The sequence below is a fragment of the Carcharhinus amblyrhynchos genome, chromosome 4 (genome assembly GCF_965287045.1).
Source record: "Carcharhinus amblyrhynchos chromosome 4, sCarAmb.v2.hapA, whole genome shotgun sequence".
In the NCBI taxonomy this organism is placed as follows: domain Eukaryota; kingdom Metazoa; phylum Chordata; class Chondrichthyes; order Carcharhiniformes; family Carcharhinidae; genus Carcharhinus; species Carcharhinus amblyrhynchos.
The window spans coordinates 114,944,730-114,970,218 of record NC_137327.1 but is presented as its reverse complement, the minus strand read 5'-3'; the positions used below and the strand labels follow the sequence as shown (position 1 = coordinate 114,970,218).

General features: G+C 44.0%; 1 protein-coding gene across 2 annotated transcripts in view; it reads right to left on the bottom strand.

The window, feature by feature from the left end:
- Window positions 1-16,874, bottom strand: part of LOC145342305 (putative P2Y purinoceptor 10) — a 59,614-nt gene extending 42,740 nt beyond the window's left edge. For both annotated transcript variants that reach the window (XM_080187771.1, XM_080187770.1), the window contains exons 1-2: window positions 16,478-16,874; window positions 5,376-5,480 (exon numbers count right to left, since the gene is read on the bottom strand). The gene's annotated coding sequence lies outside the window, so the exon portion shown is untranslated. The remainder of the gene's footprint in view (window positions 1-5,375; window positions 5,481-16,477) is intronic.
- Window positions 16,875-25,489: the final 8,615 nt, after the last annotated feature.

Sequence of the window (25,489 nt, the reverse complement as noted above, 5' to 3'; positions counted from 1 at the left end):
CCCAATGGTGGCCCCTCGGCCACCAGCATCTCAGCATTTTTAGGGGAGCAAAAGAGGGCAATTGTGCTGTGACCCGCTGACTTTTCATGTTGTTTTGAGAATCAAGCAGGCTCTGGCTACACCAGCAGCCGCTGTACCCATCCATAGGTGCACCAAGGTCCTTATGTGCAACCAGAGGTGTAATATCGCTCTCCAGCAGAGGATTAGCACACATTGAGGCCTCAACTTCCAAAAGAAACTGGGACAATGAATTCAATAGTGCAATAAGACATTGCCTGCTGCCACCTAATTGAGAAGGGAATCATGCTTGGAGTGGCATTCCATGAAAGAAGGCATGGCAGGATGATCAACAGTCAGTGTAACACAACTGGCTGCCAAGCCTCCAGCAATCAAATCTCTCAGCATTTGCACATTTTTCTGGTAAAGACAGTTTTTGTTTATTCATTTGCAGAATGCTGATATTGCTGTCATGGCCAACATTTTTTTCCCATTGCTATATGCTCTTGAGAAGATGGTGGTGAGCAACATTCTTGAATATGATATAATGCTGCCAGCTCAGTTCAGAGAGAACATTGCTGTGGATTTGGAGTCATGTTCAACCCAGACTGGAGTGGGAATGGTTTCCTTCCTTAAAGGCAGGAGGGAAATATGGCTAGGCAGTGATTTCATAATCACCGATTTGGATGCTGGCTTTTTATTCAATCTGAATTCTCCATCTGCCGTGGTGTGTTTTTACTTGATCTCTCCAAATGACTTGTCAATGCTTCTGGGTTACTAGTCCAGGAATAGAACCACTGCGCTACCAAATCAAACTGGGGGGACTGATTGTACAAGATCCAGTGGGTCAAAGACAGAGGCAGATGTAGAGTTGTGTCCACCACAACAGAGTAATGATACTGGGCAGCACAGAACTGACACAACCATCTTGACATTCAGTGGTATTACATCCTGAGAGGTTACCATTGACCAGAAACTGAATTGGGCCAGCCATATAATCACTGGGTGGAATCTTACCAAAAGATAGCACATTGTCAGGTTCTGACTGAAAACTGATGTTTCTCTCCAGATCGTATGACACTTTGTCAAAAAAGAATAGGTGTTTCATGTCCTCATTTTGAGGGAAGGAGCCCAAACATGCCAATAAAGATAGTTCCACAGAGATTGGACATCTTGATAAGAGCTCAAAGTAACCAGCCCCTGACCACGTCACAGAAGCCAAAACATTGTGTTTGAGGCCAAAACCTTGTGTGATTTCGAGAAGAAATTACAAAAAGCTCTTGGAGCTAAAGGGACCAAGGTACATGGGGAGGAAGAGGGATCAGGATATTGAATTTGTTGATCAGCCATGACCATAACGAATGATGGAGCAGGCTGAAAGGGCTGAATGGCCTACTTCTGCTTCTTGCTTCTGGTTTCTATATTTCTATGTATTTGGAGGTCCGGTGCAGTTCCCCAAACCGTCATTGCCGGCAGCTCTCTCTTCCCCATCTCTCTGATCAACACCAGCACTGCTCTCCAGCTCCACACCCATCAATGCCGGCATCTTTTTCTCTGACCCCCTGCCTATCCATCCCTACAGTCATCACTAGCATTTCCGCAACCCCCCCACCCCCCTTCACTGAATGCGCTCTCCATGTCCATGTCCCCTAGGAGGTGTGCCTCTGGCACTCCCAGCTTGGCACTGTCTGGCCATGTCTCTATTCATGATGTGGATATGCCGGCGTTGGCCTGGGGTAAACATCCAGCATGGTACATTGGGGAGACCATGCAGACGCTATGACAATGAATGAATGAACATCGCTCGACAATCACCAACCAAGACTGTTCCCTTCCTGTTGGCGAACACTTCAGTGGTCACGGGCATTCAGCCTCTGACCTTCAGGTAAGCATTCTCCAAGGCGGCCTTCACAACACACGACAGCGCAGAGTTGCTGAGCAGAGACTGATAGCCAAGTTCCGCACACATGAGGACGGTCTCAACAGGGATCTTGGGCTCATGTCGCACTATCTGTAACCCCCGTGACTTGCCTGGGTTTGCAAAACCTCACTTACTGTGCTATCTGGAGACAATACACATCTCTTTAACCTGTGATCAGTGCTCCTTCCACTCACATTGTCGGCCACTTCAGGACTTGAACAGCAGGTTAGGTGTAAAGATTTGCATTCTAATCAGTCATCTGTAAACTGTCTGTGCTTTATACGCTCTGTCTGAGGCCAGAACTCTCCATTCACCTGAGGAAGAGGGAAACCTCAAAAGCTTGTGAGTTTACTATCAAATAAATCAGTTGGACTTAAACCTGGTGTTGTCAGACTTTTTACCATGTCTCTATTCCCCAGGGCTATACACATCTTGTAGATACTTGAGGGTCCCCATGAAAGGTTCACCTCTGGGTTAACTTATTGTAAACTTCGCTGATGTGACACCACAGTGGCAAGTTTGAAAAGAAGGTGGAGGGGGTGGTTAATCATACTCAAATGTATTAAAATTAATGTAAATGGGATTCTCAGGGCATACATCTGATTATGTCCCTGACGAGGGGCAGTGAAAATCAGGAATTATGTGTTTCTCCAGATCGTGAACTCCCACCAGCATTCCCAGCATGGAGAATGCAGGCTCAAAACCACATCCTCTGTATCTACAATAGCAGTGAATTCTGTGATGATTAATTCACCCCCGGACTTCCCAAAGTCCAGCCACCATCTGAAAGGCGCAAGTCAGGAGAGTGATGAAATACTCTCCACTTGCCTGCATGGGTGCAGCTCCAAAAACAATCAAGAAACTCGACACCATCCAAGGCAAAGCAGTCCGTGTGATTGTCAGCCCATCCACCATTTTCAACATCTACTCCCTCAACTACCAATGCACAGTGGCTGCAGCATGTACCATCTATAAGATGCAACACAGGAACTCACCAAGGTTCCTCAGGCAACACTTTCCAAACCTGTGACCTCTCCCACCTACAAGGGCAAGAGTGACAGACACATGGGAACACTACCAGCTGCAGGTTCTCCTCCAAGTCATTCACCATCGGACTTGGAAATACACTGCGGTTCCGTCACTGCCCCTGGGTCAAAATCTTGGGATTCCCTCCCAAACAGCTCAAGGATTAAAACAGCTCAAGAGGGCAATTCACCGCCACCTTCTCAAGGGCAAATTGGGGATGGGCAATAAGTGCTGCCTTAACCAGCGATGCCCATTTTGCATGAAAGAATAAAAACAAGGCTTCCAAGTCTCTTCCAGATAGGATAGAGTACTGCTCTTTAGGATGGTACTGTGGAGTGGCAAATAGTGCTGCTCTCTTTCTAACCAACTCATCCAGCAGTGTCCCCTTCAGCAGGTACACAGGGAAGAATCAGGGACTGAACATGTCGTGTCACTTGCCATCAGCCACTGCACTCATTAGTTTTCAATTTATTTCACTTTTGTCTGTGACCTTTTAGTTCTTCTGACCTTCAACCTTAGGAAAGGCCACCAACGGTTTGAAATTTCCAGCCTTTTGAAAGCTTGGCAAAATCTTTGTTTCCCTTTAATTGTCATGAGCCCTTTAAATGGGCGGCGCGATGGCACAGTGGTTAGCACTGCTGCCTCACAGAGCCAGAGTCCCCCGCCAGGTTCGCTTCCTGGCTTGGGTCACTGTCTGTGTGGAATCTGCACATTCTCCCCGTGTTTGCGGGATTTCTTCTAGGTGCTCTGGTTTCTTCCCACAGTCTGAAAGACGTACTGGCTGGGTGCGTTGATCGGAAAAGGTGCCAGAGTGTGGCAACTAGGGGAATTTCATAGTAACTTCATTGCAGTGTTAATGTAAGTCTTACATAAGGACATAAGAAATAGGAGCAGGTGTAGGCCATCTAGCCCCTCAAGCCTGCCCTGCCATTCAATAAGATCATGGCTGATCTGAAGTAAATCAGTTCCACAGTTACTTGAGACTAATAAATAAACTTCCTTCTATTTAAATTTCACCACTATATAATATTATTGCTTCACCACCACTATGCTACCTCCACCCAAAAGAATCTGCTGTCCTCCCCCAGGTTGTGACTAATTATTCAAGTAGTCTGAAAGTTGACAGTTAATGACATATTACATTTCTGGTATAATTTGTACTAATGTTTAACCATTTATAACTGATTTTATAATAGATCAGTATCAGTCTCAAGTGTTATTTTTCTGTTCCTGACAGTAGCATAATTCTTCAGAGGAGAACGGGCAGGTGGAAGTGGGGGGAGGGGAGCGAGTGGGAGGTGGTTGATGACAGCTTTTCTTCAGAAGAATTAGTTGTCAGCATGAGATGGCCCAGCTGCATTGTGAGGCTGGGAGTGTTCTACTCATCTGATGTTTTATGCTGCCTATTTGCAGAATCAGACAGAAATAGGATCCAATGGCCAGACGTTACCACCACCACAAACCCACTCCCTCCCACCCCACCCCGCCCCGCCGCACCTTCCCCATCTCTGGAGCAAACCCTTGATACTTATTTGGACCTCTAGCTCCTGGGCAGCTCTGTGCAGCAGTGTCTCTTCCAGCCACTGCAGCGTGGTTGCTGGAGGGACTGGAGAGCTGTTGGCCAATCTGATAGCTCGGCAGCTCTCCAAGGTGAGATATCCTCCCAACTGAGGGGCAGAATCCCGCATTATGCCAGTCAATGATCATTAGAGCATAAAATGGCAGCAAGGCTCTCAGAGTCGAGGGGGATGTTTTTCTACATTGAGGAACAGGAGTAGGTCATTTAATCCTTCACGTTTGTTCTGCAATTCAATTAGAATATAAATTATCTATTTCTATTCCATCCAACTGCATTAGTTCTAAATCCTTTAATATAACAAAACAAATGTGATCAATCTCAACTTTGAAATTTTTAATTAAGCATCTTTTTGAGGGACAGGATCCCAGATCTCCACTAGCTTTTGTGTGAAGGTATGCTTTTTCAAATCACTTCTGCTGTGGCCCAGTTCAAATTGCTTGATTGCACCTCCAGATCTGGACTTCCCGACAGAGTAAACAGTTTGCCCTGTCAAATCCATCATTTATCTTTAACACTTCAATTAGCTCACAAGAGCACACAACACGAGGCAAGTACACAAGAAATAAAGCAGGAGTAGGCCACTGGGCCCTTTAGACCTGCCCCGTCATTGAATACTATCATCTCTGATTTCTGCCGGCCTCAACTCCTCTTCTGTGTCACCCCTTAATCTTCCATTCTCCAGGGAACACAAGGCAAATCTATGCAATTTGTCCCATCCTTACCTTCCCAATGTCATTCTGCACTGCATTTAGTCCAGGGTTTAATTTTTAGGAGCTGGGTTAATTCAAGCATTGGCAGATAATGGAAAAACAGGAATATGTATCTTACCTACAAGAATGGTTAGGTACTTACCAGCCACAGTAAACTCTGACCAACGACAAGGAAACCTGCACCTTGGCTCTGACCGATGGAAGAGGTTTTATTTCAGGAATGTGTATAATGAGGGCTGGCACAATGCTGAAAAAGCAAGGCAAAGTTTATTTATTACTGTAAGTCAGGCTTGCAGTTATTGTGAAATTCCCCATGTTGCCATGTTCCAACACCTGTTTGGGTCTATGCATCTAACCAGCACATCTTTCAGACTGTGGAAGGAAACCAGAGTACCCAGAGGAAATCCACACAGACATGAGGAAAACGTGCAAACTCGACACAGACACTGACCCAAGCTGGGAATTGAACCCAGGTCCCTGGCACTGTGCTACCATGCCACCCCCAGTTAACCAACCCACTTGTTACCATCACATTCCAATCTGACCACAACTGTGGCGGATCTATATAACGCAAGGGATTGATTTCATTTTTCTGAGGAAATTGTCACAGCTTCAGACACATATAATACAGGTCAGCACATCAACTTGTAGCAAGCCAACTTCCTTCCCCACTCTATAGCTGACTTATACCAGAGAGTGATTCTAATATCTCTGATCAGACATATCTCATAGCGTTGCTAGTGAACACTAGCTTACTATTCAGCCTCAGCGCATGGAGGAAAGCAAATGTGAGGTATATATGAGGAATAGTTAAATAGCAATTAGGAGATGGAATTCAGGAGTACTGAGGCTATTTACTGAGACACTCCATTTAGTTAACTCAGCAAAAAGCAACGGTCAAAAGTGAGATCTTTTGATGGGGATTACAAACTCCTGTGGTACATCACCTGTCAACCCCCAAAAGAAACAATTTTGGTTTGACTCTGACTGTCAGCAGATGCTAGATTAAAGCACATGGAATTGGAGGAAGTGTATTGAGATGGATAGAAAATTGGTTGGCAGACAGGAAACGAAGAGTAGGAATTAAGGGTGCTTTTCAAATTGGCAGGCAGTAACTAATGGGGTCCCACAGGGATCGGTGCTGGGACCCCAATATATTCGCAATATATAAACGATTTGGATGAGAGAACAAAATGTAACATCTCAAAGTTTGCAGATGATACCAAGTCGGGTGGGAGGGTGAACTGGGACGAGGATGCCGAGATCCTTCAGATTGATCTGGAAGGTTGGGTGAGTGAGTTAATCATTGGGCAGATCCAGTATAATTTGGATAAGTGTGAGGTTATTCACTTTGGAAGCAAAAACAAGAAGGCAGATTACTACCTGAATGGCTGTAAATTGGGAGAGAGGAGTATGCAGCGGGACCTGGGTGTCCTTGTGCACCAGTCACTAAAGATAAGCATTGCAGGTGCAGCAGGTGGTAAAGAAGGCAAATGGCATGTTGGCCTTCAATGCAAGAGATTTTGAGTATAGCAGCAGGGATATCTTGTTGTAATTATACAGAGCCTTGGTGAGGCCACACTTAGAGTACTGAGTTCAGTTTTGGTCTCCTTTTCTGAGGAAGAATGTTCTTACTCTCGAGGGAGTGCAGCAAAGGTTTACTAAGTTGATTCTGGGGATCGAAGGACTGCTATATGAAGAGAAATTGACCAGGTTTTTGCTGGAGTTCAGATATTTGAGGAGGGATCTCATTGAGGCTTATAAAATTCTAACAGGTCTAGACAGGATAGATGCAGGGAGGATATTCCTGATGGTGGGTGAGCCAGAATCAGGGGTCATAGTCTAAGAATTCGGGATAGACTATTTAGGACGGAGGTGAGGAGACATTTCTTCACTCAAAGCGTGATGAGCCTGTGGAATTCATTATCACAGGAAATGGTTGATGCCAAAACATCGAATACATTCAAGAGGCAGCTGGATATAGCACTTGGGGCAAATGGGAGCAAAGGTAATGGGGAGAAAGCAGGATTAGGTGATTGAGTTGGATGATCAACCATGAATGGTGGAGCAGGCTTGAAGGGTCAAATGGCCTCCTCCTGCTCCTATCTTCCATGTTTCTATAGTGACTAACTAGAGGCTTCTCTCGTGGTTGTGTGTGGAACGGTACTGCTTCAGAAACATTGCTGCATTTGCTAACATAACAGCCCCTGCACTCTGAAAATAGCACACTGCAACTGTTTTGCAACAGTGACTCAATCGAGGCTGGCACAGGAGGCAGCGCTGAAGGTAATGTTGCATTTTTGGAGGTGGCATCTTTCAGCTGAGGTGCTAAATTAAGGCGTGAATGTGAAAGATGTTCTATAACTACTAAAAGTAGAGTAGGTCTGTTCTCCCAGTAACCTGGTCGACAGTCAACACTTAACCTCTCAAGCAAAGTGGCTGAAAATGGATTAATTGGGTGTTTAGAACATTTAGAAAAGTGAAGTATGGCAGCTGCTGGAAATTTGAAATAAAATGCTGGAAATACTCAGCATGTCTGGCAGCAACTGTGAAAAAAGGAACAGTGTTGACATTTGAGATCTGTGACCCTTGGTCAAAAACAGGCCTCAAAGACCAGTTGAAGTTTCTTCGAAGTGGCAGGAGTCCTGCCACTGGGCCAAGTGCAGTGCCAACAGACGTGACTGTCCAAGGAAGGATGGCTGTCCACCCACAACAGCCAGATCAGAAGGCCAACATGCTCAATCCCCTCACCAGTGCCAATACTAATAGTGGCCACCTGAAGCCTGGAGGCACCAAGGCTTATCAGCCAGGCCTCAGCAGGTTAGTTCACTGAGGGAAGGTGGTGCCCTTGGTGAAGGGGTAGCCACTGCCAGGAAAGCTCCTCCGTGATCCAAAGATTATGTGGCTGGGTGGCACTGTGGTTAGCACTGCTGCCTCACAGCGCCAGCGACCCGGGTTCAATTCCTGGCTTGGGTCACTGTCTGTGTGGAGTCTGCACGTTCTCCCTCTGTCTGCGTGGGTTTCCTTCGGGTGCTCTGGTTTCCTCCCACAGTCCAAAGGTGTGTGAGTTAGGTGGATTGGCCTTGTTAAATTTTCCCTCAGTTTACCCAAACAGGTGCTGGAGTGTGCCGGCTAGGGGATTTTCACAGTAACTCATTGCAGTGTTAATGTAAATCTATTTGTAACTAATAAATATACTTTACTTTTACTTTGCTTTACCAGAGTTTACCTGGCATTATCTCCATGTGGCACCTGTCATTCACCAAATGCCAGGGAGATAGGTGGAAGCCTCCTAATTGGTGACGTCAGTGGCTCAGCTGGGCACCAAGTGGCAGGTTGTCTGCCACTTTTCTCACCTCTGGCAGGACAGTGTAGTAGAGAAAAAGCCATTCAATGACTTCCCATGCCACTGCCCAGCCTGCCCTCTAAGAAGCTGTAACATTTCAGCCATTAGCTCTGTTTCACTCTCCACAGATGCTGGTATATCTGCTGAGTCTATCCAGGATTTTTGTTTTTATTTTATGTTTACCTCATTTGTTGGCTGCTGGCCCTCATTATGGAATAAATAGCTGCTGCACGTGTCTACAGAACAATGATGCTTGCACTCCTAATCTATTTAATTAGCTGTGAAGCACTTTAGGAGATAATGGGGATGTGGAAGAAAATTATATCAGTGGAAGTTCTTCCCAAATTAGATATCAGTTAAACAATAAGACAAAGTATTCGTAGAATCCCTACAGTGCTGAAGGAGGCCATTTGGCCCATTGAGTCTGCGCTGACCGCAATCCCACCCATGCCCTATCCCCATAAGCCCATATATTTACCCTAGCGAGTTGCTATGATACTAAGAGGCAATTTAGCATGGCCAATCCACTTAACCCGCACACTTTGGACTGTGGGAGGAAACCAGAGCACCCATAGGAAACCCACACAGACACAGGGAGAACGTACAAACTCAATGCAGATAGTTTCCCAAGCCAGGAATCGAACTCAGGTCCCTGACGCTGTGAGACAGCAGTGCTAACCACCATGCTACCGTGCTGTCCCACCTCAGATGAGATCATGAAAGTATTTGATAAGAAATAGATGTGCGACTTTCAAACCTTATCCTTCGCACTACCACATTTTGTCTGTTATCCACTTTATTAAAGACAAGCCAATAATAATAGCAACTCACCAAACTAAAGCTGTAGTTTTCAAACTTTTCTATTTGGTGGTTCCGAGGCAAACACTAATGCGAGCTGCCAGGACTATCTTCTAATATTGATGCACATCTCAGATCCCTTGGCCTAATTTCCAAAACATTGTCATAGACTTGTACAGTGCAAAAAAGGTCCTTCGGCCCATCGAGACTGCACCGACAATAACTACTACTAAAGTCATGTTAATCCCATTTTCCAGCCCTTGTCCCATATCCTTGAATGTTATGATGTTTGAAGTGCTCATCCAAATACTTTTTAAAGGTTGTAAAGATGGCATCCAGTACTTTCCCAGGCACTGCATTCCAGATTCCCATCACCCTCTGAGTAAATGTTTGCTCTCACATCCCCTCTGAATCCCTGTCCCTCACCCTAGAAGTATTCACTCTCATGATTGACCCCTGAACCAAGGGGAACAGCTGCTTCCCATTCACCCTGTCCATACCTCTAATAATCTTATACATTACAATCATGCCCCCCGAGCCTTCTCTGCACTATAAGAAACAATCCAAGCTTATTTAGTCTCCCCTTATAGCTCAAATGCTCCATCCCAGACAACACCCTGGTAAATCTCCTCTGTACCCCCTCTAGTACAATCACATCCTTCCTATAATGAGGGGAAATAGAATGGAACATAGTACTCCAGCTGTGCTTAACCAACGATCTTTACTACCTCCTTGCTCTTATACTCTATGCCATGACTGATAAAAGCAAGTGTTCCATATGCCCTCTTAACTATCCTATTCACCTACTCTGCCAACTTCAGTGATTTGTGAATAAGTACCCCAAGATCCATCTGTTCCTCTGAGCTTCCTAATGTCTTGTCATTTGTCTTGTTATTTCTTCCAAAGTGCGTCACCTTGCAGTTATCAGGCCACTTCTCTGCCCATCTGATCAACCCATTTATATCTTCTTGTAACCTATGACTTTCTTCTTCTTCACTATTAACTGTTCTATCAATTTGGTGTCATCTGCAAACTTATTCATCATTCCATCCACATGATCACCTGTGTCAACTACACAAAAGAAAACCTACTTCTTATTGTGTTTATTAGCATGTGTAACAACAGAAATAATCTAATGTGGCAATGAAGTGACAAAAGTCTAGTAACTGATGGCAACCAGTTGGCCTTGTAGAATTGCTGCACTTCCACAACCTGGGGGTTGACAACTGATATGAAACCCATCAGCCTTTTGGCAGTTGTGAAAGTTTCGGTCTGTGTGTAACATGTTGATGTATTTCTTACTGTTTCATATCTAAAGATAGCATATATTATTCACTGCTTCAAAGAGCCAACACAGGAACAATGGATCATGTGGTCCTCATTTGTTTTATGTCAGTTGAGGAGGAACTTCTTCACTCAAAGGGTGGTGAATCTCTGGAATTCTCTGCCCGTTGAAGTGGTGGAGGCTGCCTTGCTAAATATTTTTAAGACGCGGGTTGATAGGTTTTTGATAGGCAAGGGGATTAAGGGTTATGGGGAGAGGGCGGGAATGTGGAACTGAGCCATGACAGATCAGCCATGATCTTATTGAATAGCGGGGCAGGCTCGAGGGGCTAAATGGCCTACTCCTGCTCCTATTTCTTATGTTCTTATGTCATTCTATGATCCTGTGATTATTAACTTGTAGTATTATTTTTGAAAGTAATCAATGTGCCAGGCCAAATGTTGTGCATTTGTCTCTTGCTGACAAAAAAGGTGGAGCTTTCTATACAACTCTGTTCAAACTCCAACTTATATTTTTTTAAATTTATTCTTTCTCTGGGTGTGGGCATTGCTGGCTAGACCAGCATTTATTGCCTACCTCTAATTGCTTTTGAGAAGGTGGTAGTGAACTGCCTTCTTGAACCACTGGAGTCCATGTGGTGTAGGGACACACACAGTGCTGTAAGGCAGGACGGCACTGTGACACCGTGGCTAGCGCTGCTGCCTCACAGCACAAGGGACCTAGGTTCGATTCCAGCCTCAGGCTACTGTCTGTGTGGAGCTTGCACACTCTCCCCATGTCTGCATGGGTTTCCTCCAGCTGGTGTGGTTTCTTCCCACAATCCAAAGATGTGCAGATTAGATGGATTGGCCGTGCTAAATTGTCCCTTAGCATCAGGGGGATTAGCAGGGTAAATATGTGGGATTGCGGGAATAGGGCCTGGATGGGATTGTGGTCAGTGCAGACTCAATGGGCCAAATGGCCTCCTTCTGCACTGTAGGGATTCTATGATTCTGAGTTCCAAGAATTTGATCCAGTGACACTGAAGATCACTGTTGTCTGTGACACTGACTGTAACATCACATCATCTTCACAATCTCACTTACTCCTTGCAGCCTTTGTAAATGTATATAATCATTTTTACAAGTAAACATGGGTCTGTGTTGGCAAATATGTCTCAGAATTTTACAGCACAAATCAGAGCCAGGAACACAGGAAGAGGAGCAGGTTATTCAGCCACTTGAGTCAGCTTTGTAACTCTGTTCAGTCACCATTAGTCTGCATGTCCATTTAACCGCCATGCTTCCCAATGTTAAATGCTGCAGTGTGGTTTAAATGGAACTATTTGGTTTTCTGTTCGTCAGTGTCTGCATCTTTTCAGGAATGTTTTGTACATATTTGTCACAGTGATCGTCCCAGCTGCGCAATGAATGGGGTTAATGATTCACTTACTCACCGCTCCATTAGCCAGAGGACAGAGGGAGACAAAATTACTACAAGGTGAGAAAGAAAAAGTGATCATGAAAATTTAGGAATACAATAAATTTAAAGCCAGTGGTTTCAATGTGGATCCTCTTATGTATTTGGTGTGGCCCCTGCTATTTTCTGTTGCCTGATTGAATGTGATCACTTCATTCAAGAACCACAGAGTCCCGGCAGTGCAAAGAAGGCACGATAGCACAGTGGTTAGCACTGCTGCCAGGAACCCGAGTTTGATTCCCAGCTTGGGTCACCATCTGTGTGGAATTTGCACATTGTCCCCGTGACTGCATGTGTTTCCTCCAAGTGCTCAGGTTTCCTCCCACAGTCTGAAAGACGTGCTGGTTAGGTGCATTGGCCCAAACAGGCGCCAGAGTGGGGTGACTAGGGAAATTTCAAAGTGACTTCATTGCGGTGCTAATGTAAGCCTTACTTGTGACTAATAATAAAGTAAATAAATAAGCTGGCCCATCAGATCTGCACTAACTCTCCGAATGAGTATCTGACCCAAAGGCAGAATCGAACCCAGGTCCCTAGAGCTGTGAAGCAGCAATGCTAACCACTGTGCCACCGTACCACCACTTGCAACTTGATTGCCTTGCAGTTTAATCATCAGGCATTTAAAATAACCGGGAGCAAAAGACAAGCTTGTCCATCACATCCACATCTTGTTCTTGATGGCTAGACACTCCCCAGCACCCACCTACTCCCATAATAGTGGCATTAGAGAGAAGAATCCACGCCCAACAAGGCGAAACCTAAAACTCTAAAGAACCTCCCTCACCATTCCCAGAGAAGATACGGACAATGGTGTGCATTAACTCACTTCCTTTCGACATGATGCAATGTTTGCCCCAGATACGAGCCTTGTGTTGGTCTGAAATTTCTCTCTCCACTCTTTGAGCAGAGGCATCAATCTATTTCAGATAAAATGCTTCTTGACTGTTAAAATAGCAAGCAGAGTAATTTCAGACTGACATTAAAGGCAGAATTTCAGGACCATAGCTTGCTCTGCCTCCTCAAACCATGAAATGTTAACTGTAGCCAGCAACAAAATAGTGCCCCTCTCAATCCCTCACAGAAAATAGATAAATGTGTTCTCCACACTGGAAATAAGTAATGGAGTTCCAATGATTCCGGGGGTAAAGGTTAGGCTTTCAGGACACAATGATGAGAATGCAATGAACTTTTAAATATCTTTTGTTTAAGTTTCCATTTTCCAGGCAGTATTCTAATTCACCATACAGGCATGTGTCAGTTACAAGAAACACTTGATAAACTATAGATCTCCAGGAAGTGCATAATAACTCTTGTATGAAGTATATGTTAGCAAAAGAAGCTGAATGTTTCTATGGAGGAAAACCATCTCAAATTTTGATTTGATTTGATTTGACTTATTATTGTCACATGTATTAGCATACAGTGAAAAGTATTGTTTCTTCCATGCTATACAGACAAGGCATACCGTTCCTAAAGAAGGAAGCGAAAGAGTAAAGAATGTAGTGTTACAGTCATAGCTAAAGTGTAGAGAAAGATCAGCTTAATCAAGATAGGTCCATTCAAAAGTCTGATGACTGCAGGGAAGAAGCTGTTTTTGAATCAGTTGGTAGGTGACTTCAGGCTTTGGTATCTTTTTCCTGACGAAAGAAGGTGGAAGAGAGAATGTCCGAGGTGTGTGGGATCTTTAATTATGCTGGCTGCTTTTTCGAGGCAGTGGGAAGTGAAATGGAATTTACTGTTGGCAAGTGCGAGGTGGTCCACTTTGGTAGGAATAATGGTAGGAAGGATTATTACTTACATGGAGAAAAACTGCAGCAGGCGATGGTGCAGAGGGACCTCGGGGTCCTTGTGCATGAGTCGCAAAAACCCAGCTTGCAGGTGCAGCAGGTGGTCAGGAAGGCGAATGGGATGCTGGCCTTCATCGCGAGGGGTATTGAATATAAAAGTAGGGAGGTCTTGCTGCAGCTGTATAGGGCATTGGTGAGGCTGCAGCTGGAGTACTGTGTGCAGTTTTGGGCGCCGTACTTACGCAAGGATATTTTGGCCTTGGAGCGAGTGCAGAGGAGGTTTACTAGGCTGATGCCAGAGTTGAGGGGGTTGAGCTATGAGGAGAGGCTGAATAAATTAGGCTTGTACTCGTTAGAGTTTAGAAGAATGAGGGGAGATCTCATTGAGACATATAAGATGATGAATGGGATGGATAGGATAGAGGTGGAGAGACTCTTCCCACTCAGAAAGGATAGTAGGACTAAGGGGCACAGCCTCAAGATAAAGGGTGGGGCGGTTTAGAACGGAGTTGAGGAGGAACTTCTTCACTCAAAGGGTGGTGAATCTCTGGAATTCTCTGCCCGTTGAAGTGGTGGAGGCTACCTCGCTAAGTATTTTTAAGACGCGGGTTGATGGGTTTTTGATAAGAGAGGGGATTAAGGGTTATGGGGAGAGGGCAGGAATGTGGAACTGAGCCACGACAGATCAGCCATGATCTTATTGAATGGCGGGGCAGGCTCGAAGGGCTGGATGGCCTACTCCTGCTCCTATTTCTTATGTTCTTATGTTCTTAAGACAGAGTCAATGGATGGGAGGCTGGTTTTAAATGTAAATCATAGAAGTGAAATCTCTATTCCAATTATTTCCAAAAATGTATTGGATGAAATATGGATCTGGGCTGATAAAGTGAATGATTTATATGTAAGACAGAGATGAGGAGAATTGTTCCTCTCAGAGGGTTGTGAGTCTCTGAAACTCTCTTTCTCAAAAGGTAGTGGAAGCAAAATCTTTGAATATTCTTTGACGCTATGATTTTTAAGTTTGAGCTAGCTAGATTCTCGATTAACACAGGGGTGAATAGTTATTGGAGGTAAGAAACAATAATCTGGGGTTGAGGTTACAATCAGACCAGCCATGATTGTACTAAATTGCAGGGCAGATTTGATGGACCGAGTGGCCTACTCTTACTTTGTGTGTTCACTTTCTACTATTTAAACAAGGGCCAGTTAATGAGAAGTTCATAAATAAACAAATTAATTAATAAATAACCGAGAGTAGATGATACCTGATCAGGTGTGACTCTGTAAATGTTCTCCCCATATGAGAATTACCATTAAGATATACAGTTATATAGTATCTGTGTTCTGCCTGAAGGCAGATGCTTGTTTCATTGTTTACTCCTGTTTCATTCAGAGCCATCTGGTTGGCAGTTTTTTGTCAGCGGTAGTTACCATTGTTTCCCAGCCTTGGGCACGGCAAGGAGGCAGGTTCCCAAGTCTACCTCAGCAGGAGCAGGAATTGAACTGGCCCTGCTGCTGTTACTCTGAGTGACAGACTAGTCATCTCAACTAACCTAGCCCAGATACTTGCATTGAGAAAGAGAAACAACAAACACTGAAGATCTTAATAAAAAGCGTAAATAAAAGCACCACAGATCAGTCAGCACCTGTGCAGAAAAGTCAACATCTGCTTCCAACTTCTCAGTCCATCAGGACTTTTTTTTTCTGTGTGTGTGTTTTGGCGGTTAAAAGTTGCATCCACCCCAAATGACATCAGTCGCGTCTACAATCTGATTTGGACAGCAGACGTACACATGGTGCCAACCAATTTGGACTGAACAATGAATGTGCCAACCTACAGAAGGTGGAAAATAAATTCATTTAGAATGTGGGAAAACATATAATTCATAAGGTATCCGAGCAGAATTAGGCCATACAGTCCATCGAGTCAATCAAGTCTGATATGCTCCTCATCCCCACTTTCCTGCCTTCTCCCCATAACCCTTCAACCCATTACCAATTAAAAATCTGTCCAACTCCTCCTTAAATTGACTCACTGTCCCAGTATCCGCATACAGAATGTGGAAAAATGTACAGAATTTGAAAAATAAATTCAGCAACGTTTGGCAGAAAGGTGTCACCTTAGACCGAGCCATTCACTGTACCAGTTCCAGTGGTATGTACACGGAGAATTCTTGCGCCCAACTAACTTTAATCCCTTGTTAGAAAATATTCATTTTGGAAACCAGACTCACAATTCTTCAGTCGCCCTTCATTAATGCACGATGAAGCAAGACGCGCGCAGCGCTAATTTTATTCCTTCTCATTTTTAGCCCGGCCCTTTGATGCATGTCCCGGCTCGAACCATACATGCAACCCTCAACAAAACTGACATTTCGAAATGGCCCTGTGGTACAATCATACTGAATTCACAGGCAAACATTGTACCCACTCTCCTTTTAAAACTACGACCTGATCCACTTTTTAAGACAGGTTCAACTGCCCTTCATTATTTTTTACACTCACACAGAAGCTCATGAGCAGATTTCTGCCGGTTGAATGTTGTGCTTTTCTGCAGGTTGTTCACTCACCCACGCTAGCGCAGAGCAAGAAGCGTCTCCGAGGCAGACAAACGAGTCAAACTGGACGAAGCTGTCTTCCGAGCCGCCAGGCACACTTTGGTGTGGACTGGCCACTGAGCACACCAACACTCGGGGATCACGCTCACAATTCAGAAGGGAAGTCGCCCAAGCTGAAGCAAACACAACAGAATTGGCTCTGTTAGTCTGAACTGTCATGAAGTGTTGAACACGTCTCCAGCAATTTTCACTTGTTATTTTGCGCTACAATGAATCGGTGCAAAACATCAGGGCGCAACCGCAACTTGTAAAGCGTCCCAGAAATGTTACGTGTGTCTCAAACCCTGTTTTCGCAAAGGGACTCGTTTTCCCCTTTTAACCAGATATTGTTTTGGCTTGAAACCGTAACTTTGTCACTTAGCCACCCTAATCATCATGCAAAAACCACCCCCACTTCTGTTCAAAAATAAGGCGTAGCCGAAACTGATTTCTACAAATCAAAAGAGAGTGAGTTCCTTCCACATTTAATAAATAAACATGTCCACTGGGCGAAAACAATTGGCGAAAAAACTTTTATTTGGATTTCTTTTTAAATTATGCCAACTTATCTTTGAACAGCAAAAAACACCTCTGCTCACTCAACAAGCCTGGCAAGATCCTGACTGATTTATTTGATAGTAAACTCACTAGCTTTCGAGGTTTCCCTCTTCGTCAGGTGAATGGAGAGTTCTGGCCTCAGACAAAGCATATAAAGCACAGACAAGCTTTATATGCTGTCTGAGGCCAGAACTCTCCATTCACCTGACCAAGAGGGAAACCTGGAAAGCTAGTGAGTTTACTATCAAATAAACCAGTTGGACTTAAACCTGGTGTTGTCAGACTTTTTACTGTGTTTACCCCAGTCCTGACTGGCCATTTCAACTCACCATCATGTCCACATGTCTGTCCATGGACTGCTGAAATGTCATGATGTAGAGATTACTGGCGTTGGACTGGGGTAAGCGCCAAGTTAAAGTCCAACAGGTTTATTTGAAGGGACAGCGCTCGGAAAGCTCGTGCTGCCAAATAAATCTGTTGGACTTTAACCTGGTGTTGTGAGTCTTCTTACTGCTGAAATGATCCATTGAAGCCCAAGACAAGCAGGAAGAACAGCACCTCATCTTCCCATTCTGCACCTTACAGCCTTCTTGACTTAACATTGAGTTCAACAAATTCAGACCATGAACTCTTTCCACTGTCTTCACCCTCTTAATCAATTTTTTTTTGTTCCAACCACCCCCACCCCTTCCCCCACAGGGCCATCTGTCACTTGCTCTTAAGTTTAAAGTTTATTTATTAGTCACAAGTAACACGTTAACACTGCAATGAAGTTACTGTGAAATTCCTCTCGTCGCCATGCTCTGGCATCTTTTCAGGTCAATGCAGCTAACCAGCACGTCTTTCAGACTGTAGGAGGAAACCAGTGCACCCAGAGGAAACCCGTGCAGACACAGGGAGAATGTGCAAACTCAGCAGTGACCTAAGCCGGGAGTTGAATCCAGGTCCCTGGTGCTGTGAGGCAGCAGTGCTAACCACTGTGCCACTGCGCCACCCAAGTTTTGCTTACACAGAGTGCTGACCCTTGTCCTGCTATTAACACATTCCAATCTCTTACCTTTATACCACTATCAGCACCTTCTTCAGCTACCATTAACACTCCCCTTGTCTTGTGCCCAAGACATTGTTGTCAAATCTTTCCTTAGCTCCAAAGTGACCTCCTATTTTGCTGCATCTGCTGCACACCCTCTTAAACAGTGTAAAATGAGTTTTTCAAACATTTTCTGTTTTTATATCAAAACTCATCTCTGAGTTAGGGTAGGGAAAAAAAAGAGGCTTATAAGAACAAAGAACAAAAATACATCACAGAAACAGGCCCTTTGGACCTCCAAGCCTGTGCCGATCATGATGTCCTAACCAAACTAAAGAAAAAAATCTTGCGCCCTTTCTTGGTCCATATTCCATTATTCCTCCCCTATTGTACCCATCCAGATGCCTCATACATGTTTCTAATGTGCCTGCTTCCACCACCTCCTCTGACAATGCTTTCCAGGCCCCCACCACTTTCTGCATGAAAAACTTGACCGCACATCTCCTTTAAACTTTTCACTTCTTACCTTGAACCTGTGTCCCCTTGTAATTGATACTTCCGACCTAGGAAAAAGCCTCTGACTATAATTTTGTAGCCTGCTATCAGGTGTCCCCTCAGCCTCCTTCTTTCCAGTGAAAACAATCCTAGTTTACTCAACCAACTCCTCATAGCCAACACCCTCAAGACCAGGCAACATCCTGGTGAACCTTCTATGTACTCTCTCCAAAGCTTCCACATCCTTCTGGTAGTGCCAGATGCTGGCAGTGGATGCTCTTCTGGACACCCAGTACCAGCATCACTGAAAGTGAATGCGGCACTTAATTTATGCACATTAATTGAGGGCTCCACAGGTGACCATTGCAGGATTTCACAAGCCTCCGCACAAAAAGGATGCAATCTTTGGGAGGTCACACAACTTTGTGCATTTTGACTGGGATCAGGCAAGGCAAGAAGAAAGAACAATGGGATTGGCACAGATATCTGGTTTTCCACAGAGTGCCATCAGCTGCACCCATGTGGCATGCAGAACTTGTGGCATCAAGCTGTCAGCTACATGAACTACAAATGCTTCAGTTCAGCTGTCCGCAACTACACGAGTTGTATCCTGCAGGCATATGCACAGTTCCCCCAGAGTGTGCACTACTCCTGCATTCTCAGCCACTCTCAGATCCCTGATGTCTTTCAGCGTATGCAGATGTTGCAGGGTAGGCTCCTTGTGGTCAATGGCTACCCACTGGCAGACAACGTCTGTGCAGAGACCACAGAGTGCAGCTGAGACAGGATATATCGAGGCTCATGCTGCAACATGTACTTTGGTCACACAAACCAGGCAAATGCTGAAGAAGAGGTTCCAGTGCCTGGGCCAGGCAGGTCGAGCCCTGCAATTCAATCCACAGAGGGTATCACGCATCACAGCCACCTGCTGTGCCCTACTCAACCTGGCACTATAATGGGGTGGGTGGAGCGGGGGGGGGGGGGGACTGACTGAGGAGGAGTTGGAAGAGTGGCACTTGAAGGGGATGAGGCTGTAGAAGCCCTCAAAGGCAAAAACATTGGCCATGAGGCCTTGGAAAGGTCCAGGGATGGCAAATGAGTCGGGTCGTGCTCATTGCTGTTAGATTCTTGCAGGATGAAGAGGACACCCAATTGAGGGCAGTCCATTATCTTCACGGCATCCGTGAGCATTGAACTCCCGTCTGTCTGATGGCAGCACACACACCCTCTGTGATAAGGTTCCTGTCACGAAAATGCAACAGATGATCATGATCCCTACATTCCAACATGGAAACGGGCTCTTCAGCCCAACTTGTCCATACCCGACCAGGCTTCCTAAGCTGAACTAGTCCCATTTGCCTGCATTTGGTCCAAATCCCTCTAAATCTTTCCTATCCATGAACCTGTCCAAATGTATTTTAAATGTTGTAATTGTACCCACATCTTCTGGCAGCTCATTCCATGTGCACAACACCCTCTGTGGGAAAAAGTCATTCATTAACTCTTTTTAAGTCCTGTTAAATCTCTCACTGCAAGGGGGTCCCGCGTTTCGGTAACAAGATATATATTCCTATTCATTCTGCTGTCTCGCAATGTCTGTGAATTCCCTATCCAGTCAGGGGGAATGACTCCCCTCCTGAAACCCATCACAACAAATGTAAGGTACACAAACTGCATAAAATACTCCAAATGATATTTGCTGTATGTGAGGTTTGAATGATTGGTTTTTGATGTATGATTTCATCTCCAGAAGACAGATACAGGACTTAAAGAAATTTTGTATAATTTCTATTGATTGGACCTTTAAATGAATGCCGAGCAATCCTTATCCTTTTCTACTTCTATTCTGTGTTCCATTGGGACATCTTTAACTCATCACATTTATCTCCCCATCATATATTTAGTGGTGTTAAGTTTTCCAAATAACCCTCTTAATTTCTTTAGATTCACTAAGATTTCTAATCTAACCATAGCTGCTTTATGTAAAAACCATAATTGGAGAAATTAAAATATAGAAAAAACATGTTGTCTGTTCCTTTATCCTTGCACTGCCTTTCCTTGAAATGCTTACACAACAGTTTGCAGAAACAGAATTTAGAAAATTGTTATGAATATGAAATTTATAAGTTTGTTCTGTTTTACAACTGTTTACTTTGAGATAAAATAGAGTAGTGAGTACTGACCTGTTCCAACTCCTGCTTGACATCAAGTCTGGACCCTTGGTTGCTATGGGGACAGAGTGGTACAAGTTGTTTTACTGGGAAGAAGGTGCAAAATGATAATGGGAAGAGAATTTGTCCCTCCTTTGGGTGGATTATTAGGGCGGGATTTTCCAATTGTGCTCATCTCAAAGCCAGAAAATCCTGCCTGAGGTCAACGGACCTTTGCATAGTCCATGCCTGGCCCACTATGATTGCCTTGGTGGGTGGGATGGTAAAGTTCCGCCCTTAGTCTCCAAATCTAATAAGGAGGTATCAGGAATGACAAGCTTTCTAAATGGTTATACTTTAAACTGTCTGCGTAATTACAAGATTGAATTGAGTTGGGGGTCTAAGGGATAGCTAATTAATACTTCTACCTTTATAAGAGGCCCATGTGATTCATTTTGCCATGAAGGTTGCTTTCGGAAGGGAGGAGTCCATAGGAAACTATAATACAATTGGTTACAAGATTTTTCATAAGTTATCCTTGAACCTGACACAGAGGTCAATCTGGAAGAATTTGAGATAGAGAGAGCGGAGAGATAGAGGCAGCTGGTTTTTATTGTTCACCATTCGGAAGATGTGTGGGAGCTCATGCTCAGATTGAAGAGGCCTTATTCATGAGGATTTAAATGAGCATGGAAGATTCACCTAGCTTTGATGAGAGGAATTAATCTTCAGGCTAACTGTTGCCATGTAACCAGTTTCAGGGGTTGCAAGTTTTCTGACCGGAAAGGGAAAAGGAAACCAGACATCTGGAACTGAGTATAGCTTTGGGCAGGTCCCTGAGGCTGAGAGCTCCACAGAGTAACTGTGGCGTGGGAATTTTGGTCACCTTAAAAGTTAAATGAGGTATACGTATCTGTTATTTCGGGTTTAGGTTGCCGGAAAAATGTAGTGTCTAGTCAACATTGTTTTGAATGTATTTGATACTGTAAAAGTCTTAACATGTGAAATCATGTGTGATCTTTCTAGTCAGTTGCTAAATAGAAATTATCTTTTTAAAAGTTATCGGTTTCTAGGGGATCACAAAAACAGTAAGGAAAAGCTACAGGAAAATGGAGAAGGAAATGTAACCCTACAGGGCAGCACAATGGCACAGTGGACAGCACTGCTGTCTTGCAGCTTCATAGTCCTGGGCTCGATTCCCAGCTTGGGTCACTGTCTGTGTGGAGTTTGCAGGTTCTCCCCATGTCAGCAGGGGGTTCCTCAGGGTGCTCCAATTTCCTCCCACAGTCCAAAGATGTGCGAGTTAGGTGCATTGGCCATGCTAAATTGCCCCTTAGTGTCCCGGGATGTGTAGGTTAGAGGGATTAACGAGGTAAATACGTAGGATTACTGGAGTTGGGCCTGTGTGGGATTGTTGTTGGTGCAGACTCGATGGGCTAAATGGCCTCCTTCTTTACTGTAGGGATTCTATGACCCACAAGAAACAGCACATTAGATAAGCGAAAACACTGAGTTAAAGGTTTATGCAATGGGATAGAAGTAAGGGCATGAATTTCTGGGTTATACAGCTTTCCAAGACAGCAACATACAATTAAGAATCTCTGTGCATATTCATTCTTATAGTTCTTGATTCACTGAGTCATAAAAGAGGTGTAAAATTGTTTTAGGGGAATCAGAAGTTGGTTGCTTGCTTATCCTTGATCTGGTGATTATCCCTCAGGTACTTGATGAGATTATCTATTCTTGAAAATCTTTACTACAATATCTATTCTTCTGGAGGGTTCAACATGTGGCCAAGCTAGTTCTTCATTTGCTTCAAAAATCTTCCAGCAGGGTCAGTTGCATGTAGGACTTGAATATTTCTTTGAATTTTAATAGCCTTGCTCAGTGATCACTAACTCTAATGAACAAAACATGAGACCTTGTATAGGGATAGAAGCATGGCAACTGGTCATGTATCTGTTTCAGGGTTTCTGAAACTTCCTTAAGGCTTGAAAAGTAACAATTTTCAACTGGAATTTACCTCTATGCAGCAAGGTGGAAGAAAAGTGTTTTGTTATGGCTGCCAACAGAAGTTCACTTGGCTTGGAGATGAACTAAATTAGGAAACACCATGGCTAAAATTTTATGCTCCCCTCTCACTGTGAGGTGGGGATTTTTAGAGTGGGGCGGACATGATATTAAGGGAAGAGGAGGTGAGGGGGTGGGAGGAAGAACGGCCTTGAATAAATTAATATCCTTATGTGGTCACTTAATGGTCACTTAAGGGCCTTTGCCCACCAGTCTTCAATTTATAGGTTGCTGGGCAGATGATAGCCTGGGGGGAGAAACACATAAATAAACATAGCTCATAGCTGGATCTTGGGTTGGTTTGGGGGTGATGCCTCTGCCAGAAGCCTCCTTCTGACAAGGGCAGCCCTCTGCTTAAAGCCTGGTGGCCTCCAGACCTCCATCCCCCACCCCCCGCTCCCCTAGCTTATTGATCCCCTGAGATTCCCACCTCCCCAACTACCTCCCAAGCATTCATTACGCCCCCCGTCATGGTGGAGCTCCTTAACCCCAATGTGGTGTGAGAAAAATCAATTCCTTTTGTCTTGTGCTTACTATGCTTCAAAATAGCCCTGGAAAATACAAGCATTCATTTGGTGGAATTCACTGGTAAGACCAGCATTTACTACTAGTGCCTAATTGCCCTGGAGAAAGTGGTGATACTCCATCTTGTTGAAGTGCTGCAGTCCCTCTGGCATAAACACGTCCACAGTGCTATTCGGAATTGAGTTTAAGGATTTTGTCCCAGTGACAGTGAAGGAGCTGCAATATACTTCCAAGTTGGAATGGCATGTGGCTTGGAGGAGAACTTGCAGATGGTGGTGCTCTCATGCGCCTGCTGTTCTTGTTCTTCCAAATGGTAGAGGTTGTAGGTTTGTGAGTGGTTAGCATTGCCACTCCACAGTGCTAGGGGCCGGGTTCGATTCCCGGCTTGGGTCACTGTCTGTGCGGAGTTTGCGCGTTCTCCACGTGTCCGTGGGGGTTTCGTCTGGGAGTTCCAGCTTCCTTCCACAATCTGCAAGGTGCATTGACCTGAATAGGTGCTGGAGTGAGGTGACTAGGGGAATTTCATAGTAACTTCATTGCAGTGTTAATGTAAGCCTTCCTTATGACACAAACAAATAAACTTTAACTTCTAAGTGCTGTTGAAGAAGCAAATATTGAAAGTGGAACCAGCCAGCTGTGTATTTAGTATGATTGCGTTTAATGTTCCTTGTTTGGTTGCAAGGTTAGTCCATGAATGGCCAAGCCATGAAACTGACTGCAATGTTAATAAAATTCATTCTAATTTCACACTGGGTGACTATCCTAAGAGTGCATTCATCAATGTCTGGGATGACCAAAAACACAGCCCATTGATCACTTCAGTGACAGCCTACATGGGATTATTTAACGTGAATTAATGTTACAGCTGCTGTTAGATTCGATTTTTTAAACTTGCTTTCAGGACTTCATTTATCATCTATCCCTAGCTGCTCTCAGAAGCTGGTAGGCTTTCTCTCAGGCTGTTGATCATGATGGTGGTAATAAATGTTTGGAAACTATTGAGGAGAAAAATGAGACACATATTGCAGATAATAATTAAATGAACGAAAACCCTGATTAACGCAGAAAATTTCACATTTGGAAGAGGAGTTTGCAGATGAAGAAAGGGAACTGATGAGAGTTGGTATATATGCTTCTATGGACTAAGGGCACAAAGTGTTATGAGATAGGCTTGGTAACTTGAACATTGAAAATTCTTTACTGATGTGTGCACTGATTCATAGTCAGGTCTAAGACTGTGTCCCACACTGGGAAGAGCTAATTGCCCTGGGATCACCTAACCAGCACTCATAAAGGGGCAGTCCACACCCCAAATCTAACATTTTTTAAAATTCATTTGTGAGACACGGGCCCACATTTATTGCCCATCCCTAGATGCCCAAGGGCAGTTGAGAGTCAACCACATTGCTGTGGCTCCGGAGTCACATACTGACCAGACTAGATAAAGACGGCAGATTTCCTTCCCCAAAGGAAATTAGTGAACATGATGGGTTTTTCCAAAAATTGACGATGGTTTCATGGTCATCAGTAGATTTTTAATTCCAGATTCTTTTTTACTGAATTCAAATTCCACCTTCTGCCATGGCAGGATTTAAACCCAGATTCCCAGAACATTAGCTGAGTTCCTGGATTAATAGTCCGGCGATAATATCACTAGGCCATCACCTCCCCATACAACACAAATATACATATATACATAGATATATATAAAACAGCTGAATATCAATCAATAAAAGTAGAACATTTGACTGAGAATTTGAACTGTCTAAAGGGTAAACTCGAAAAAGCAAACTTGGCATAGGTTGATGTTCAGTTGAAAACTTGGTGAACTTCAAGCATTAGAAGTATTTATGAAGTATTGTGGAAAAAGCCATGAACAAGAAGGTAATTCAAAATAATTGTTTAAATGCAGAGTTAAAGAGCAAAGCTCATAAACTGTTAGAACTTTGTCATGAGAAGGATAATGAGTTTTGTGAACTTCAAAGCAAAATGAAGAAGATTGAAGAAGAAGATGGATGATATGGAATGTCACAATTTGAAAGCTGTTCCTGAAATAAAAATTCACTGTTGAAAACTGATATAGTTGAACAAAGAGCTGATTCAGTTAATCAATGAATATATTAACGTATCAAAGTCAGTAATGGACAATAAGGAAAC